The sequence below is a fragment of the Trichosurus vulpecula genome, chromosome 3, assembly GCF_011100635.1.
Source record: "Trichosurus vulpecula isolate mTriVul1 chromosome 3, mTriVul1.pri, whole genome shotgun sequence".
Taxonomy (NCBI): domain Eukaryota; kingdom Metazoa; phylum Chordata; class Mammalia; order Diprotodontia; family Phalangeridae; genus Trichosurus; species Trichosurus vulpecula.
The window spans coordinates 117082459-117101415 of NC_050575.1; positions in this window are offsets into that span (position 1 = coordinate 117082459).

The window sequence follows — 18957 nt, forward strand, 5'->3', positions numbered from 1 at the left end:
TATTTTATGTGAGGATTTTGCTGATTGGTTGGAGATAACAAGAATTTCTTACAAGATCTCTGTCAACTCTTGCATTAGCTACCCAGTGGCACCAGGGAGTGGACATTTGCTCTGCTGCTATTCTCACTCCATCACTTTCATGAATCTGGGAACAGAACCCTTTGGGACCACCATTGCAAACCGAGGGGAGATAATCTACTCAGTATTAGAATCAGTTCTAGAGGAGAGAGGAGCTGGCAATACTAGTAATAGGTATTCCATGTGTATCTCACCCCTCTTAACTAGTCCGCCTTCACAAATCCACAAATGCTGTCTTAACCACCCTGCAAGACCAAGGACTGACAAATTCTGCCACTTTGCTTATCCTCCCCACCCCTTCAACTTCTTTCTCAAGAATTGATATTGCAGTCAACATTAACTTTGCTACCCTGAAGGGCATAACAATGTATTGTCTTCGGACTCTCCTCAGTCTCTCTATACTTCTGAATTATGTGAGGTAAAATCTTCCTTTCAGGTTCACTACTCCTTAATTTCTCATTCCCATCCACATCAGTTCCATGTTTCTGGCCTTTTTAGCCCCTTCTTCTCTGTGCTTCTGTTGTGCTTAACAAACTGCTTTTTTATATGCAATCCACTCCTTATTTCGTATATGTTGTGCACTTCTTTATATATCTACCCATATCCCACCCCCAGACAGAACATAAGCACCTTGAGGGGAAAGACTGCTTTGTCTTGTCTTTGCAGTCCTAGCACAGTGCCTGGCACCAAACCAATGTCTGTTGAATTTAATCATAAAGAGCTGCAGTAATCCTAAGGCTTCGGCCTGGTCACACAGAAAAGAATTGACACTTCCTCTCCAGGAAGAAGGACTGTGATTGTTGTTATTCAGTGGGGCATTAGCAGACAGTAGCAGATCAGCAGGAAAACAGGGAATGGCAGGGACTCAGTGGAGAATGAGCAATGGAGAACCAACATATGACTGTGTGATGGAGGAAAGAGCCCAGCTGATGACCCCAGAAGCTTATAGTTTAATGCAACTCAGAGAAAACAACTCTCAGCTTGGTGGAGAAAGAACTTCAGCAGAAAGAACCATGCAACACCAATACTAGCTGTTTCTGAAGTGAAGGAAGGAGTGTTCTAGCTGGGACACAGCCTTAGGAGAATGATTGGCCCTGACTATGCATTATTACCTAAATGTGCCCCCTGTCTTACCTGGCTACATGTGTTCCTTTGGGGGTCTTGCTATATATGTTTCCTCTCCCACTTGTGACATGTGAATCTGTGGGAGAGTGTGTCCCTGTGTGTGTGTGACTGTGTTTTCCTTATCATCTACTTTGCTATTCTGTTTAATCAAATGTCTTTTTTTTTGAGGGGGAAGGCAGGGCAATTGGGGTTAAGTAACTTGTCCAAGGTCACACAGCTAGTAAGTGTGTCAAGTGTCTGAGGCCAGATTTGAACTCAAGTCCTCCTGACTCCAGGGCCGGTACTCTACTCACTGCACCACCTAGCTGCCCCTAATTAAATGTCTTTTAGTTTGAATTTCTTTGTTTTCTAGTTTGGTATGATAAAGGGAAACATCCACGGGACCTTGTATGCTCTGCTTTTGAATAGATAACAACCCAAAACTTTTCTTAAACCTGGAATATTTTTCAGGGGCTCATAGCTGAGGAGTGGGTAAAGGGACAAAATATAGTTAGAATTTAGTTACCTTGAAAAAATGCAAAGGATAATGAAGATAATCACCATTAACAATAGCTCACATGTAGAGAGTTTTTGAGTTTACCAAGCACTTCCATATACCTGATTTAAACATTAAAATACCCTTTAAGATAGGTAGGACAAAGATTATTGTCCCCCTTTCATGAGCAGGAATGTTGAGGCTCAGAGAGGTTAAGTTGGTTGCTTAAAGTCACACAGCTAACTAGTAGTAGATTGAACTGGATACTCAAAACTCTGGTACACTTTCCATTATTTCCTCCCTGTCTCTCTGGATGGTGAGAAGATTAACATGGTAGGAGTGGCGAGTTCTGAGATTAATGAAATAAGCCATTGTACACCTGGCAATGGTTTCCATTGCTGATCCAGTCTCTCATTTTCCATTGTGTGGCATAGCCAAGGACCCTTAACTTATCATTTTGCCCTCAGCACTATGAGATAGGAAAGCAATCATGAGGAGAGGGTGGGGGTGGGGCTGGATCACAAGTTTTCCACAATAAATACTAGTGAATTGCTCTGAGCTATTTGGATTGAGGGGTTCAAGAATTGGGAGGCAGTGGCAGCCACAGTGGTTATAGTTGAGCTTTCTGAGGTTTGGCCAACACTGTGCAGAGTTAAAGAGATGGTTCCAGCGATAAAGTATTCTTTACAAGTCAGATTTGTGTCGAAAGTGCAATAAGCATCCCCCATGCTCTCCTTACCCAGCAACCACAGCTATGCAATGATTCTCCTGGGTTCTCAGACAGAACTTTGGTTAAATACATAGAATTTATTTTTATCCCCTTTCTTAATTACAAATTTATTTTTATTTCTCTAGCATTCTCTAGAGGAGGGGCCAGGGAAGAGGCCAAAGGTGGAATGGAAAGGAAGGAAGGGAGCCAAAAAACAAATCCTATAAATTCAAGACTCTCATTTCAAGGTTGGTTGCTAAATGCAAAGAGTGCAATTTTATGAAGAAAAAAAAGAAAAAAAGAATTTAACAAATCCTGTTTAGAAACAAACTTTATTCCAAGGAAAGTACATTGGAAGCCTTAGATCAGAAGACAAGTTACAAATAGAGTAAAAGCATAACTGGAGGGAAGTACACTCATTTACTTGACTAATGAATCCCCTGGGCTGTTAGAAAAAGCCGGAATCTTTCATTCATCATCTTAATTTAATAAACAAAAGGGTTGGCTTTCGGGGTAAGTGAAATACAGAACCTCTTGCTAATATTTCAGCAAATTGCATATAACAACAAAGACTTTTCCATCACCATGATGGACCTAAGCTCCTGAGTGGGTATCCTTCAGCTTGTGATTCCAAAGCACTCCCTGTCTGTTCTCCCCCCAACTCATACACCTTTTTTCTTTTAAAAGCTGACTCAAAACAAACCTCCTCCTAGAAATTCTTCCCTATTAACTCTTTTCAATGATGGTATATATATGTTCTTCTGAGCCCTGTCCCTTGTACTATTAAGACAACATTAACAACATATATATATATATATATATATATATATATATATATATATATATATACATGTATTAAGTGCTAGAAAACAAAGTGTTTAGCTCAGACGCCAGTCACTGACCTCATGAAGCTTACTTATAGTCTGGAGGAGGACAAGAAACCAATCGTTAACATTTTTCCTTATGTGACTTAAATTGTTTTTTCTTTTTCCATTTGCGGAGATAGGCATTGAAGTTTCCATTTCATTCAACAAATACCAACTGAATAACTATCGTATACATTTATTTTACTATCCTATGAAGAGAGGGGAGCTTATCATGCTGATAATAGAAGACCAGCTTTGTTATCAGATTCAGAATTTCACAGAAGAGAGACAGAAGCCGACCAATCTTAAATTAACCACAGGGCTCATTAAATAATCAATCAGCAAACATTAACTGCTTACTATGTGCAAACACAGTGATAAGTACGGGAGGTACAAAGAAAGGCAAAAACTTTCAAATATGAGACATGCTTACACAAGATGAATACAAGAATACGAATGTGTTCTTTGGTTCACCTCACTAGCTTCCTCTTGGTCCTTGTCTTTATCTGGAAACTGAAGGAGCAACTGAAAGTACTCTGAAAACAGTTCTACCCAGATCTTGGGCTCTGTGCAGTTTTATACCAAGTTAAAGGAAAAGGAAAAAGAAAAGATGCAGAGTTTATATGAATTGTACTAATTGTGAGTTGTTCAACTAAGTCTAAAAACAGAAATTAGGAGAATTCCTCTGGAGTCTGGAGCTGCCCTTAGGGAGAATCAACAGTCATCCAAGGTTTCTTTTGCTTCACGTCACCCTTCCATCTTGAGAGGGAGACCTGAGAGCAAGATGGAAGATTAGAGGCAGAGACTCAGCTGAACTCTTTCAACATTCCCCTCCAAAAAACCTGAAAATGATCTCCTCAAATCAAAATTTGGAGTGGTAGAAGTAACACAAGGTCTGGCTGAGACTTTTTTTGGCCTAAGAAAATCTAGGAGTTTAAAGGGAGATGTCTGTGACACTGGGACGGAGGCCTGTCCAGAGGTCTCTCTCTCCCTCTCTCTCTCTCTCTCTCTCTCTCTCTCTCTCTCTCTCTCTCTCACACACACACACACACACACACACACACACACACACACACCAGCAGTAGCAGCAGCCCTAGAATCAGCAGCTTTGGGAGTTCTTAGCCCAGGGATGATAAGAAGGTTGGACAACTGGTCAGAAAGAGATTACAAGGGAATGGTTGCTGGCACTGGGTATAGATGGTGCTGAATGGCAACTCTATTCCCCATGCACAGTTCTAGGTCACAGTTCCAGAATGGAAGGAAGTGCTGTAGTCTGTCACAAGGGAGCAGGGGCCTTGATCACAATTCCACAGCTAAGAGGAACAACAATGTTTTGAAGTAGCAAGGGAAAAGTGGATGTGGTCACAATCATAGGGTCAAGAGGAGCTCTAGTGCTTGTGGCTGTAAGGGAGCAGGTGCCATTCCTCAGTACAAAACCAGAGTGCAGACCAAGAGAGAAATGATCATATCTCTCCCTGGATCACACTACCTTGGAAGGACCAAAATCTGCAGACTCCCAGAACCAGTTCTGAAAATAGCAGCATGGAAAAGCCTGAAGCTAGACATAGTGATTCCCTACCCCTGGGTAAGCAGAGCCCAACTTTAACAGAAAGTTCAAAGTCAAGAAATAGTAGAGGAAAATAAGCAAACAACAACAAAAAAGAATTTGGTCATATAAAGCTAATAAGGTGGCAGGCAGAGACACAAACTCAGAAGACAGTTACACAATAAATAGCTAGAACCAAAACCTCAAAGAAAGTAATTCCTGGAAGGAAGGAAGGAAGGAAGGAAGAAAGAAAGAAAGAAAGAAAGAAAGAAAGGAAGGAAGGAAGGAAGGAAGGAAGGAAGGAAGGAAGAAAGGAAGAAAGGAAGAAAGGAAAAAGGAAGAAAGGAAAAGAAAGAAAGAAAGAAGAAGAAAGAAGAAAGAAAGAAAGAAAGAAAAGAAAGGAAGGAAGAGAAGGAAGGAAGAAGAAAGAAAGAAAGAAAGAAAGAAAGAAAGAAAGAAAGAAAGAAAGAAAGGAAGGAAGGAAGGAAGAGAAAGAAAGAAAGAAAGAAAGAAAGAAAGAAAGAAAGAAAGAAAGAAAGAAAGAAAGGAAGAGAAAGGAAGGAAGGAAGGAAGGAAGGAAGAAAGAAAGAAAGAAAGAAAGGAAGGAAGAAAGAAGGAAAGAAGAGTGATAGAGGAAAAATTGGGAAAAGAAGCAAGAGTAATGTAAGAAAATTAAGAAAATAGAATTAACTTAGTAATTAGTAACTTAGTAACTTAGAATTAGCTTAGTAAAAGAGGCACAAAAAATATTAAAGAAAATAACATCTTAAAAAATAGAATTGGCCCAATGGTAAAAATGGGGAAGAATGGGGGAGGAGAAAGGGAAGACAGAGAGAGATAGCCTCATCTAGGAAAAAAGAAGGTTACTGTTTTACATTAATAAAAACAAATGACTTGGAAAATGGATCAAGGAGAAATAATATAAGAATTATTGGACTACCTGAGAGTCATGATCAAAGAAAGAGCCTCTATATCATATTTCAAGAAATTATCAAGGAAAACTGCCCTAATATCTTAGATCTAGATGGTAAAATAAAAATTGAAAGACTCCATTGATCCCCTCCTGGAAGAGATGCCAAAATGTAAATTCCAGGAATAGCCAAATTCCAGGGCTCCCAGGTCAAGGAAAAAATATTGCAAGTAACCAGAAAGAAACAATTCAAATGCCGTGGAGCCAGAGTCATGATCACAGAAGATTTAGCAGTTTCCACATTAAAGCAGTGGGAGGTTTGGAATATGATATTCCAGAAAGCAAAGGACCTACGATTACAACCAAGAATGACCTAAAGGGCAAAACTGAGTATAATCCTACAAGGGAAAAAATCAGACATTTAATGAAATAGAGTACTTTTAAGCATTCTTGATGAAAAGACCAGAGCTGAATAGAAAATATGATATTCAAACACAAGACTCAAGAGAAGTATAAAAAGGTAAATATGAAAGAGAATTCATAAGGGACTTAATAAGATTAAACTGTCTACATTCCTATATAGGAAGTTGATTCATGTAACTCCAAAGAACTTTATCATTATTAAGGCAATGAAAAAAGTTTACATAGAGAGAGGTCATAGATGTAAGTCAATTATATAGGAATGATCTCCAAAAAAGATGAAGGGGTGATAAAGAGGGATGTACTTGGAAAAGGAGGAAAGGAGAGGTAGAATGGGGAAAATTTTCCTCACATGAAAGATACACTGAAGGAAGAGCTATTTCAATGGAGAGGGAAATGAAGAGGTTGTAGGCAACCTCCCTCTTATTGGAATTGGTTCAAGAGGGAAGATACACACACACACACACACACACACACACACACACACACACAAACACTCAGTTACTTGGTAAAAGAATAGGAGGAGAAGGGGATAAGAGATATGGGCTGAGGGGTATGATAAAAGGGAAGGTGTATTAAGGGAAGCAATTGTTAGAAGCAAAACAAACTTTTGAGGAGGGACAGGATGAAAAGAGAGAGGCAAATATACAAAAGAAGATGGGATGGAAGAAAACATACAGTAACTATAACTGTGAATGTGAATGGGATGAGTTCATATAAAATAGAAGTGGTTAGCAGGATGGATTAGAAACTAGAATCCCATGATATGATGTGACAAGAGAAACACTTGAAGCAGAAAGCTACACACACCAAGTTAAAATAAAGGACTGAAACAGAATCTAATGTACTTTAGGTGAAGTAAAAAATGCAAGAGTAGCAATCATCATTTCAAACAAAGTAAAACCAAAAAAAAGATGTAATTAAAAGAGCTAATCAGGAAAACTACATTTTGCTAAAAGTTACCATAGACAATGAAGTAATATCAAAAATTTTATAACAAGTTTCTCTGATAAAAGGTTCTTCTCTCAAATATCTAGAGAATTGAGTCAAAATTAAGAGCCACTCCCTAATTGATAAATGGTCGAAGAAGATGAACGAGCAATTTTCAGAAGAAGAAATCAAAGTTATCTCTAGACATATGAAAAAAATTCTGTAAGTTGTTATTGATTAGAAAAGTGGAAATTAAACCAACTCTGAGGTACTACCTACACCTATCAGAAATGACAAATATTGGAGGAAATGAGGGAAAATATGTACAGAAACAAATTATTGGTAGAGTAGTAAACTGGTCCAACCATTCTGGAGAAAAATTGGAAGTATGCCCAAAGGGCTATAAAATTGTGCTTACCTTCTGAACCAGCAATGTCACTGCTAGGTCTGTACCCCAAAGAGATCAAAGAAAAAGGAAAATGATGTATGTGTACAAAAATATTTAATGCAGTTCCTTCTGTGGTGTCAGATATCAAGGAGATGCTTATCCATCGAGCAATGGCTGAACAAGTTGTGGTATATGATTTTTAATGGAATACTATTGTGCTAAGAGACTTGATGATGATTTTAGAAAAAAAATGTGGCAAGACCTACATGAAACTGATGCAAAGTGAAGTAAGAACTGGGAGGTCATTGTAGTAACAGCAATGTTATAATGATGATCAAATGTGAAAGACTTGGCTACTCTCATCAAAATAATGATCAGAGACAATTCCAAAAGACTGATGAAGGAAAAGTGCTATCTACCTCCAAAAAGAGAATTGATGAACTTTGAATGCAAATTGAAGTATAATTTTTCTCACTTTTTGCATTACGGCTAATATGGAAATATTCAAGGACTAGAATGGGATCATATAGGGTCATTCACATAGTAAATAGATAAATTGAAAAAAAAATACATTGAACTCCATAGAATGGGACTTAAAGAGGTCATCTAGTGAAACTAGCTCATTTTACAGTCTTTTAACAATACCCAAAGAGAAAGTAACTTATTTAAAGTCACACCACAAATCAGCAGCAAAAACAAATTGTGAACCTTGGTATGACTAGCCTCTTATATTATAGTAATTTCTGTGTGTCCCTGTAGAATTTCATGGCATTATGATTCATTTGCTACTTAATTTTGCTCTTCACTACGACATTTCTTTGTTGCTTTATAGAGTTATTAAATCTGTCTATTATCTAAATCTGTGTATAAACTGATAGAGATGTTATTTTGAAGTATTGCTTGGATGTACTGAAATGCTATTATTTAACTTTTAAATGTATAGATAATAAAGGTCCATTAGACAAACCTCATCTTTTTGCCTTGTTCAACCAATATTTATTTACTTAAAAAGTTTCAATGATTTCTTCATAAAGATAATTGAATCTCAATTTTCTTATCTGTCAGTTGGGGATAATACTATCAGATCTGTATTTCTTAAAGGGTTTTTGCAAAGATCGGATTACATAAACCTAAGATGATAGTGGTGGTGGTGGTGGTGGTGGTGGTGGGAGTAGTAATGGTAGTAGAAGTAGTAGTAGTAGTAGCAGCAGCAGTAGCAGCAGCAGTAGTGTAGACTGAAGATTACAGTTGATTACAAACTTGAAATGAGTGAAAAGCACCTCACGATGATGAACATTCTAATTCAATCTCAGGCTCAATTAATAGAAACATAATGCCCAAGATGAGGTAAGTGATGCTTCCACTGGTCAGATCACACATAGACCAGTAAGACTGTTCAATTCTGGCTGTCACGTTTTAGGAAGCTGACAGGCAAGCCAAGGAGTTTCCAGAAGAAGGCATCTAGCATGGTTAGTGGCCTGGAGACCATTCTAAACAGGAATCAATGGAAGGAATTGGGGAAATTTAGCCTGGAGAAGTCATGATGGTTGTCTTCACATATATAAAGGATATCACATGAAAGAGGAATTAGGATTCTCCTTTTTGGACCCAGATAATGGAAGCAGGAGCAATGAATAGAAGACACCAAAAGTCAGATTTCATCTGATCATGAACCAACAACAACGAAAAATCCTAAATAATTGGAGCTGTCCCAGGATGGATTGATCTGACCTTGGAGGGGAAATGCAAGTCAGTGATAGAGAAAAGTACACTTTCCCCCATTTTAATAAGTAGCATTTCTATTTGAGGTTTTTAAAATGTTTTACATATATTATCTCATTGGATCCTCCCAAGAAGCCTGTGAAGTAGGTGCTCTTGATATCTCTATTTTACACGTGAGGAAATTTAGTATCAGAAAAGTCTGTTTGTTTTTTTTGGTTTTTTTTGTCAGTGCAATTGGGGTTAAGTGACTTGCCCAAGGTCACACAGCTAGTACGTGTGTCAAGCATCTGAGGCCAGATTTGAACTCAGATCCTCCTGATTCCAGGGCCCATGCTCTACTCACTGTGCCACCTAGCTGCCCCAGTATCAGAAAAGTTAAATGAATTACCCAGGGTTACACAGTAGTAAATGACCAGGGTAAGATTTAAAGTCTGGCATTTTTGACCCCAAGTCCAAGACTCTCTCCACAGCACCCCCTAACTACCTCTCATTAGCAGAGTCTGTGAGTGAAAGATGAATAACTGTATGTCAAGGATATTTTCTCAACAATTCCTGCCCAGGTACAGTTTGAACTAGATGACCTCTGAAGTTTTCTCCACTTCTTATGCTCAGCGATTCTGTTTTTCCAGTAGATGTAGCAGCGGAGGTGGCAATATTTCCTATTCGCTTTTGTAACACTGAAGACAAAATTGTCCTTTCTTGTCCTGGAAGTTTTGAGAGGACAGGCCAGGATGTGGTACCCAGGATATGCTCTTCTTTGCAGAGGACACTGTCAAACATAGCTATGAGTCTTGTAAGGTGGTGGTTGTTGTTTCTTAAGCATGACCAGTGTGCTGAGTTGGCCTCCTCTCCTTGTTGTAATGACCTGTTTCACTGGTCATGAGTGATTTTTTTTCAGAACTTGCACTAGTTTTCCATATCCTCATCAAACAATTGCTCACTAGATTATTCTTTTTTCTTTTTCATTACCTTTTACTCTTTATCATAGTGCCCCCCCACCTTATTTATTGTCAAAAAGAGCAAAAGAAAGATAATAAGCTTTGTAAAGTGCTTTACAAATGTTATTTTATTTGATTCTCACAGTACTCTGTGAGGAAGGTGCTTTTATTGTCCTTGTTTTACAGATAAGGAAACTAACACTAAGAAATTTGAAATGACTTGCCCAAGGTCACACAGCTTATTAAGCACCTGAAGCATGATTTGCAGTGAGGTTTTGCTGACTCCAGGTTCAGCACCCAAGCCATTATAGCACCTAACTTTCTTAATGCATAACAAATGAAAAAAAAATCAGTAAGACCTACTCACCTTCTTTAAAAAGGCTTTGTGTAATAGACAAACTAATAGACAGAAAGACAGAAAAACCAAAGGGAGATGCCCATGAATTGAGTTGACATAGATATCTCTTGGTTTGGCCCCAAAGGTCTGTCTCAGAAGCTGAGTGCTTTTCTAAATCTTATCTGAAATATCTAGACTTTAGTGTATTTCCTTCTCAGACAAGATTTCTCAAAAGACTCCAAGTAGTTCCCATTCTTTGTCAGATAGTCTTTCATGTTGTTCTATTTTCCTAATATCCTAGCTAGGTCCCAGAAGGATAGATCTGTTGCAACCATAGAAAGTAACATTAAAGTAAAGAGAGAGAGAGAGAGAGAGAGAGAGAGAGAGAGAGAGAGAGAGAGAGAGAGAGAGATGGGGGAATGAATTCTTCTTAAGGCTTAAATAAACATTTAGTCTCATAAATACATAAATGTCCAGACCACACAAAGCATTTACTAAAGCCCTCCCTGCCTCAGTACTGACACTGAGAATAGTCTGTGTGACCCTACACAGCTCCAATGGGCCCAGCAATGTCTGACCTGTGTGACCTTGGCCAAGTCATCCCCCCCTTCTCTGAGCCTGTTTTCTCAGCTGTAAAATAATGGGCTAGGCTAGATGACTGCTGGAGTCATTTCCAGTTGTAAATATTGCAAATGAAAACAACCAAATATGTCAGAAAATAGTTACTGAGCTCTTAATTCATCCTCATTCTTATAGTGGAGGGGGTAATGTAGAAGAAGGCAATGGGACAGCTCCTCTTCATCGAAGAGTTGAAACTTAAGTTATGAGACAATTGTCTTACTGTAGTAATCAGTACCGAATCCTGTGATAGGAGGTAAGAGTTTGCATCTGAGTTTGGGGGAAAAGACAGTTAATGGCCTTTCTAAGACTGGTTGGACCCTTCACTGACTCAACTGTGAAGAAAGCTGGTTAATCTAAACCTTCACCCAGCTCTTTACATCCAAGAACATCATCTTCACTGATGCTTGCTACTCCATCATTAATAAATCATCTTTTTTTATTGTACTGTATTATGAAAACACTTATTTTGTTTCATGAATTGAAAATAAAATAAATTTTAAAAATAAATCATTCCTTAGCATTTAAAGATTGTAGAACTATAGAGGCAGAACAGCCCCTAGAGATAACAGAACTTTATTTTTATAGCAGGAGAAACTGAGGCCCTGAGGGAGGAAACTGATGTGTCCAAAATCACAGGACTTGAAATCAAGGGTCTGGTGCCGTGTTCACTACTCCACAGTCACCCTCTATCTTTACCTTTTCAAAAATGTTATTAGTCCTCAGAGGGGTGACACATCAAGTCCCTAGAGCCTTATTATAAATGAATCCCTTCAGACTGGAAGAAGAGAAACACGAGGTAGGTTTGTGGCTAGGAAACAACCACCAGAGGATTAGAATGAAGAAAGGCACAGAATGGAAAGCATCATCATAGCCTAGAGTGTCAGAACTAGAAAGACTATAAGAAACCAATTGGCCCAATCCCTTTTTGCAGAGGGTGAAAGTGAGACCCCAAGAGGTGAAGGCACTTGTGGAAGACTACATGGACATTGTCTACTGGCTGCTTCTCAGTTACCTACAAGCATTCCCATGTCTCCTCCATCCTCAAAAACCCTCACAGATCCATCCATCCAGGCTATGGGAGCACCTCTGCTGCTACTTCTGCTAGAAAAAAAAAACCAGAAAAAACAAGCTATTGCTCACTTAATCACTATGCCAAGGCCATGGCTTCTATCATGGCCTAGAAGAAGGTGTTCATAGGAACACAACTATAGAGCTTGCCAGGACCTTAGAAGCCATCTAACCCAAATCTGTCATTTTGCAGATGTTACAGATGTGTTACTTGAAACAAGTGAGGTTAAATAACTTAAGAAATTTAGTTTCACAAAAGTTGTAATCTTCAAAGGTAAGATTTGAACTAGGTCCTCTGAGATGAGCCCATGTTCTCTCCTGTGCCTTCTGCCTACGCTAAGGGTCAGAGACCTATGTTTGTGTCCTTCCTCGGCCAATTACTTGTCTCTGTCACTAGTTTGTTTCTATGTACCTCAGTTTTCTCCTTTGTAAAATAGGATTAATAATCCTTGCAACACTCACCTCCCATAATTACTTTGAGGAAGATGCTTTGCAATCCATGAAGCAACATATGCATGACAATGAATGCATTATCATTTTATTTTTAAACATCTGATATGAGATAAATATCCTCATGAAAAAAACAAAATGAGTGTCACCTTCCCCCTACCAAGTATGGAAGCAGATTTCTCCCTTGAGAACACAGTAATGGCAAAATAAATAAATAAATAAAAATTTTAAATGGTACTTTACTATACAAGTAGTTTCAAAAATCATGCAGTTTTGAATTGTTAAAGTTTAAACCTGCACTAAGACTTTTGGGACATATTATAGCTGTGGGCGATGCAATGTTCCCATAAATACACATCTTTATTTATAGCCAGTCTATGTGTTGATCAATATGATCGATTAGTCTTTTTGGATCATGGCCACAACATGTGGGGCTTTTTAATCTATTCACAGCACCCATTGATTACTGCTTTTGGAAAAATGTGTAGCAAATTGCTCTGTTAATCAAGGTAAATCAAGCTGATGTCAGAGATCCTAAATATATATCATTGCAGTGATGGTGTTTGGATTGCTAGATATAGGGCTACGTCAGGGCTTCCATTTTAATGCCTTGACTTCTCTGGAGGGGCTTTGGCTTAGAAGACAAGGTATATGGTGGGGTAAAGTACAGAGAGACTGCCTACATGGAAACCAAAGAACATGGATAATAAAAATTGATGATAAGTATCAAGATAAGAATATAAAATAGCAGGATTCATAGAGCATTAGGGCTGGAGGGACTCTCAACAACTGAAGTTTAGAATTGGAAGGAACCTTAGAACACAGGATGCTGAGCTGGAAGGGACCTTAGAATATACAATGTTAGAATGATATTGGACATGAGGACGTAGAATGTTCAGGTTGAAGGGGGTCTTAGGACAAAGAGAGTTAAGGATGGAAGGGAGCTTAGACTATAACATGTTTCAGCTGGAATTAACCTTATAGAACCACACCCTATATTATAGAGGGAGAAAAGGACACAAATAGATAAAGTGCTTGTAGTAAGAAAAGTCAGTTTTGTTGGAAATATATTAGTTGTTGATTTTTTTTAAAAGACATTTGATTTGGGAGGGGCAATTAGGTAGTGAAGTGGCTAAAGTACCAGCCCTGAAGTCAGGAGGACCTGAGTTCAAACCCGGCCTCAAACACTTGACATAATTACTAGCTATGTGACCTTGGGCAAATCACTTAAACCTGACTGCCTCCAAAAAAAAAAAAGACTTCAATTTGATAGAGCAAGATACAGCTTTAAAGGTTTTCCTCCCAAAAGGTGATGTATGACAATATTTAAATCATACATTATCCTTTGAAGGCTACAACGAAAAGCTTTTCAGATGCTTCTCTGATTATTAATATTCACTGGGGCATAGTATATGGAGGTGTATACTCACAAAAAGATGTTTTCTACCATCATGGAGGGTGTCTAGAGCAGAGTCCAAAGGGAAGAGAGATTTCATGTAGATGGTAAGGTCCTATGGATGTTTTTTGTTTGTCAACGCAATTTTCCTGATTGCATCAAGCCTAGGAATATTGCCAAGTCTCCTAAGTGATATTCACAACTGCTTAAAAGAGTTCAGCTTAATAATATACACCAGATATTTTTTAAAAGTGGATGAAGAATGTCTATTGTCCACACTATAATATACATTTGGATGAACTATCCATAGAGCTAGTATGTAAGTCCATATTCTTTGAATGGACACTGCTGATGGACAATGGACTGGTCCAAGATTAAATAGCAAGAAAAGAACAGGCTGGATTACATCTTAGAAATTTCTCAGCAAACCCCAAATGGTAAGGGGTTTAAAAAAAAATCTTTCAGAAGAAATCTTTGTTGTTGTTGTTCCTCCTTTATTTCCAGAGGACAAATGACATTACAGTGTGATGTCTTGACTTGCACATGAATTGGATTTAGGTGAGGCAGAATTGCACAAAGTTATCAGCCTCACTCTGACAAGTTGACAAAAGTTGATAGCCCAGGATGCAATGGATGAACTTGGAGTCATCGGTATCTGACCAAGGTCTAAGTGCTCCACAGCGCCTACTTCAGCCATCTTCACCACTGATGGAACAAATTGTTCTCATTCACCCATTCCATTGGGGGAAGTCTTCACATGCTCGGTGTAGACAACCCCTTATCTCACCAATGGGATTGAGACCTGTCAGTTACCCTCAACCTGGCTTAGCCCACCTGCTGAGACGAAATTCAGGAGTGAGGAACCTGTGGTCTCAAGGACACATGTGGCACTCTAGGTCCTCAAGTGTGGCCCTTAGACTGAATCTAAACTTCACAGAGCAAATCCTTTTATAATTGCTATTATTATTAATCCTTTTATTAAGGGGATTTATACTATAAATGATCAATTAAGTAAAGTACTAATGAGATGCTAATGCTAATCAAAACAACTCTAAGGTTTCAATTCACACTCTGAAAATTAGTACCTGATCAAGTACTTTAAGTGAGGCTAGAGTAGAACAAATGAATTATTCTATCTTTATACCCCACCTCTACCACAATGTGTTTTGCAAAGTCCCTAGTACCAAGTCCCAGATCCTGACTTCAGGAGGCTATTTAGTGATTTTAAGAGGTTCTGAGTTATCTATCCTGAGTGTCATCCCCAGTGCTTTGTGCTAAAGAAAAAAATCAATATTTAAGTGACTGGGAAAGATAGGCACAAGAATATACCATTGAAGATGCTATAGATCGATCTAACTGTGCTGGAAAACAACTAGGAACTCTGTAAGAAAAGTGACCGAATTGTTGATATCCATTGACCCAATCATATGACTATTAAACAAATACCCCAAGTAGGTCAAAAACCTGTGCGCTTTACCAATTCTATTTCATTCAAAAGAATAGACATGATCTTCATCACAGTGGAGCTCATGATCTAGTTGGGGTCAGGAAAAACGCTATGCTTACTTTTAGATAACAGAACCTGTGAAAGCTCAGAAACTTTCTCTACTGATGCATGGCAGCAGCTTGTCAATAACTTACAATTTTAGAGAGTTACCTGGGACAGTAAGAGAGCTAGTAAGTGTCAGAGGCCAGACCCTTGAATCCAGGTCCACTATGCTATGCTGTCTTTCATACACCAAGATATTTATGGCAACAAATTCTTGTGTTTTATCAAAAAACTAACAGTAGCAACAACAACAAACAACCTGGAAAAAATAGGTGAATTCCTGACTTGAGAATTCATCGGGATATGTGAAGGCTATGGAATATTGCTGTCCTAAGAAACGATGAATATAAAGAATTTATGCAAACTTGGGAAGATGAGAATGAGCCTCTCTGGGACTCAGTTCATAACATATAAAAATGAGAGATTTGGACCCAATGACTTCTAAGTTTCCTATCAGTTCTAATTCTATGATCCCATGATCTTTAAGTGAAATGATCACAAGGCTACAGTAAAAAGAAAAAGGGGACTCATGTTCATTTCTCATTATTCTTCCCCAGTTCAATGTGGGCATAGCAGGACCAGTCTTACAAATGGATCAGTTGTGAAAGCAAAAGGCCAGATGTTTATAGTTAAGGGCCAGGTCTCATTAAATATATTGGACCAAGATGGCGGCTGGTAAGCAGGGAATAGCATGAGCTCCATACCGAGTCCCTCCAAAATCTTATAAAAAATGGCTCTGAACCAATTCTAGAATGGCAGAACCCACAAAACAGCAGAGGGAAGCAGGGCTCCAGCCCAGGACAGCCTGGATCGTCTCTGGGTGAGGTCTATTCCACACGGAGCTGGGAGCTGGGAACGGAGTGGAGCAGAGCCCAGACTGAGCGGCGTGGACCAACAAGACCAGCAACCGGGCAGAGCATGCCCTAGCACCCTGAATCAGTGAGCTGTGGCAGTTACAAGACTTCTCAACCCACAAACACCAAAGACTGTGGAGAAGGTAAGTGGGAAAAGCTGCGGGAGTGGAAGGAGTTCACGGTTCAGCTTCCAGCCCCGGGGGCAGTGGAGGTGGGGCAGCTACAGCTGTTGTTACTTCCGGCTCCAGGCCCACCTGGTGGGAGGAATTAAGTGGCGGATCAGAGCAGGGGTGCACAGCCTGCCGAAGATCTAAGCCCAGTTCGGGTTGGGGGTTCTTGGGGAAGGAGCAGTGCTGGTGTGGCAGAGCTGGCACCTCTCCCCCAAACGTGGAACATAGAACTCTCTAGTCTACAAGCAGTCATACCCCACTGAAAAAATCAAAGGTCAAGTTAGTTGACTGGGAATATGGCCAGGCAGTGAAAACGCACCGAGATTCAGTCTCAGACTTTGCATTCTTTCTTTGCTGACAAAGAAGACCAAAACATACAGACAGAAGTAATTAATAAAGTCAAAGAGCCTACAACAGAAACCTCCAAGAAAAATGTGAACTGGTCCCAAGCCATGGAAGAGCTCAAAAAGGAGTTGGAAAAGCAAGTTAGAGAAGTAGAGGAAAAATTGGGAAGAGAAATGAGAAGGATGCGAGAAAGCCATGAAAAACAAGTCAATGACTTGCTAAAGGAGACCCAAAAAAATACTGAAAAATACACTGAAGAAAACAACACCTTAAAAAACAGACTAACTCAAATGGCAAAAGAGCTCCAAAAAGCCAATGAGGAGAAGAATGCCTTGAAAGGCAGAATTAGCCAAATGGAAAAGGAGGTCCAAAAGACCACTGAAGAAAATACTACCTTAAAAATGAGATTGGAGCAAGTGGAAGCTAGTGACTTTATGAGAAATCAAGATATTATAAAACAGAACCAAAGGAATGACAAAATGGAAGACAATGTCAAATATCTCATTGGAAAAACCACTGACCTGGAAAATAGATCCAGGAGAGATAATTTAAAAATTATTGGACTACCTGAAAGCCATGATCAAAAAAAGAGCCTAGATATCATCTTTCAAGAAATTATCAAGGAGAATTGCCCTGATATTCTAGAGCCAGAGGGCAAAATAGAAATTGAAAGAATCCATTGATCGCCTCCTCAAATAGATCCCAAAAAGAAATCTCCCAGGAATATTGTTGCCAAATTCCAGAGCTCCCAGATCAAGGAGAAAATACTGCAAGCAGCCAGAAAGAAACAATTTGAGTATTGTGGAAACCCAATCACAATAACCCAAGATCTGGGAGCCTCTACATTAAGAGATCGAAGGGCTTGGAATACGATATTCCGGAGGTCAATGGAGCTAGGATTAAAACCTAGAATCACCTACCCAGCAAAACTGAGTATCATGCTTCAAGGCAAAATATGGATTTTCAATAAAATGGAGGACTTTCAAGCTTTCTCAGTGAAAAGACCAGAACTGAATAGAAAATTTGACTTTCAAACACAAGAATCAAGAGAAGCATGAAAAGGTAATCAAGAAAAAGAACAAGAAAAATTGCAAGGAATTTACTAAAGGTGAACTGTTTTGTTGACATTCCTACATGGAAAGATGATGAGTATGATTCATGAGACCTCAGTATTAGAGTAGCTGAAGGGAATATGCATACATATATGTTTATGTATATATATGGGTGAATGTGTATGTATGTATATATCTATGTGTGTGTGTATATATATATATATATATATATATATATATATATATATATATAGAGAGAGAGAGAGAGAGAGAGAGAGAGAGAGAGAGAGCAGACACAGGGTGAGTTGAAGATGAAGGGAAGATATCTAAAAGAAATAAAATCAAATTAAGGGATGAGAGAGGAACATACTGAGAAAGGGAGATAAGGAGAGATAGAATGGGGTGGATTATCACGCATAAAGGAGGCAAGAGCAAGCAATTCTGTGGGAGGAGGGGAGAGGGCGGATGAGGGGGAAATGAGTGAACATTGCTCTCATCAGATTTGGCCTACGGAGGGAATACCATACATACCCAATGGGGAATGTTACTCCACAGGAAAGAAGAGGGAAGAAGATAAAAATAAATGGGGGGATGATGGAGGGGAGGGCCGATGGGGGTGGAGTTGATCAAAAACAAACACTTTGGAAAGGGGACAGGGTCAAGGGAGAAAATTCAATAAAGCGGGATGGGTTGGGAAGGAGCAAAATATAGTTAGTCTTTCACAACATGAGTATTGTGGAAGGGTTATACATAATGATACACATGTGGCCTATGTTGAATTGCTTGACTTCTTAGGGAGGGTGGGTGGGAAGGGAAGAGGGGACAGAATTTGGAACTCAAAGTTTTAAAAACAGATGTTCAAAAACAAACAAAAATGTTTTTGCATGCAACTAGAAAATAAGATACACAGACAATGGGGTGTAGAAATTTATCTTGCCCTACAAGAAAGGAAGGGAAAAGGGGACGGGAGGGGAGTGGGGTGACAGAGGGGAGTACTGACTGGGGAAC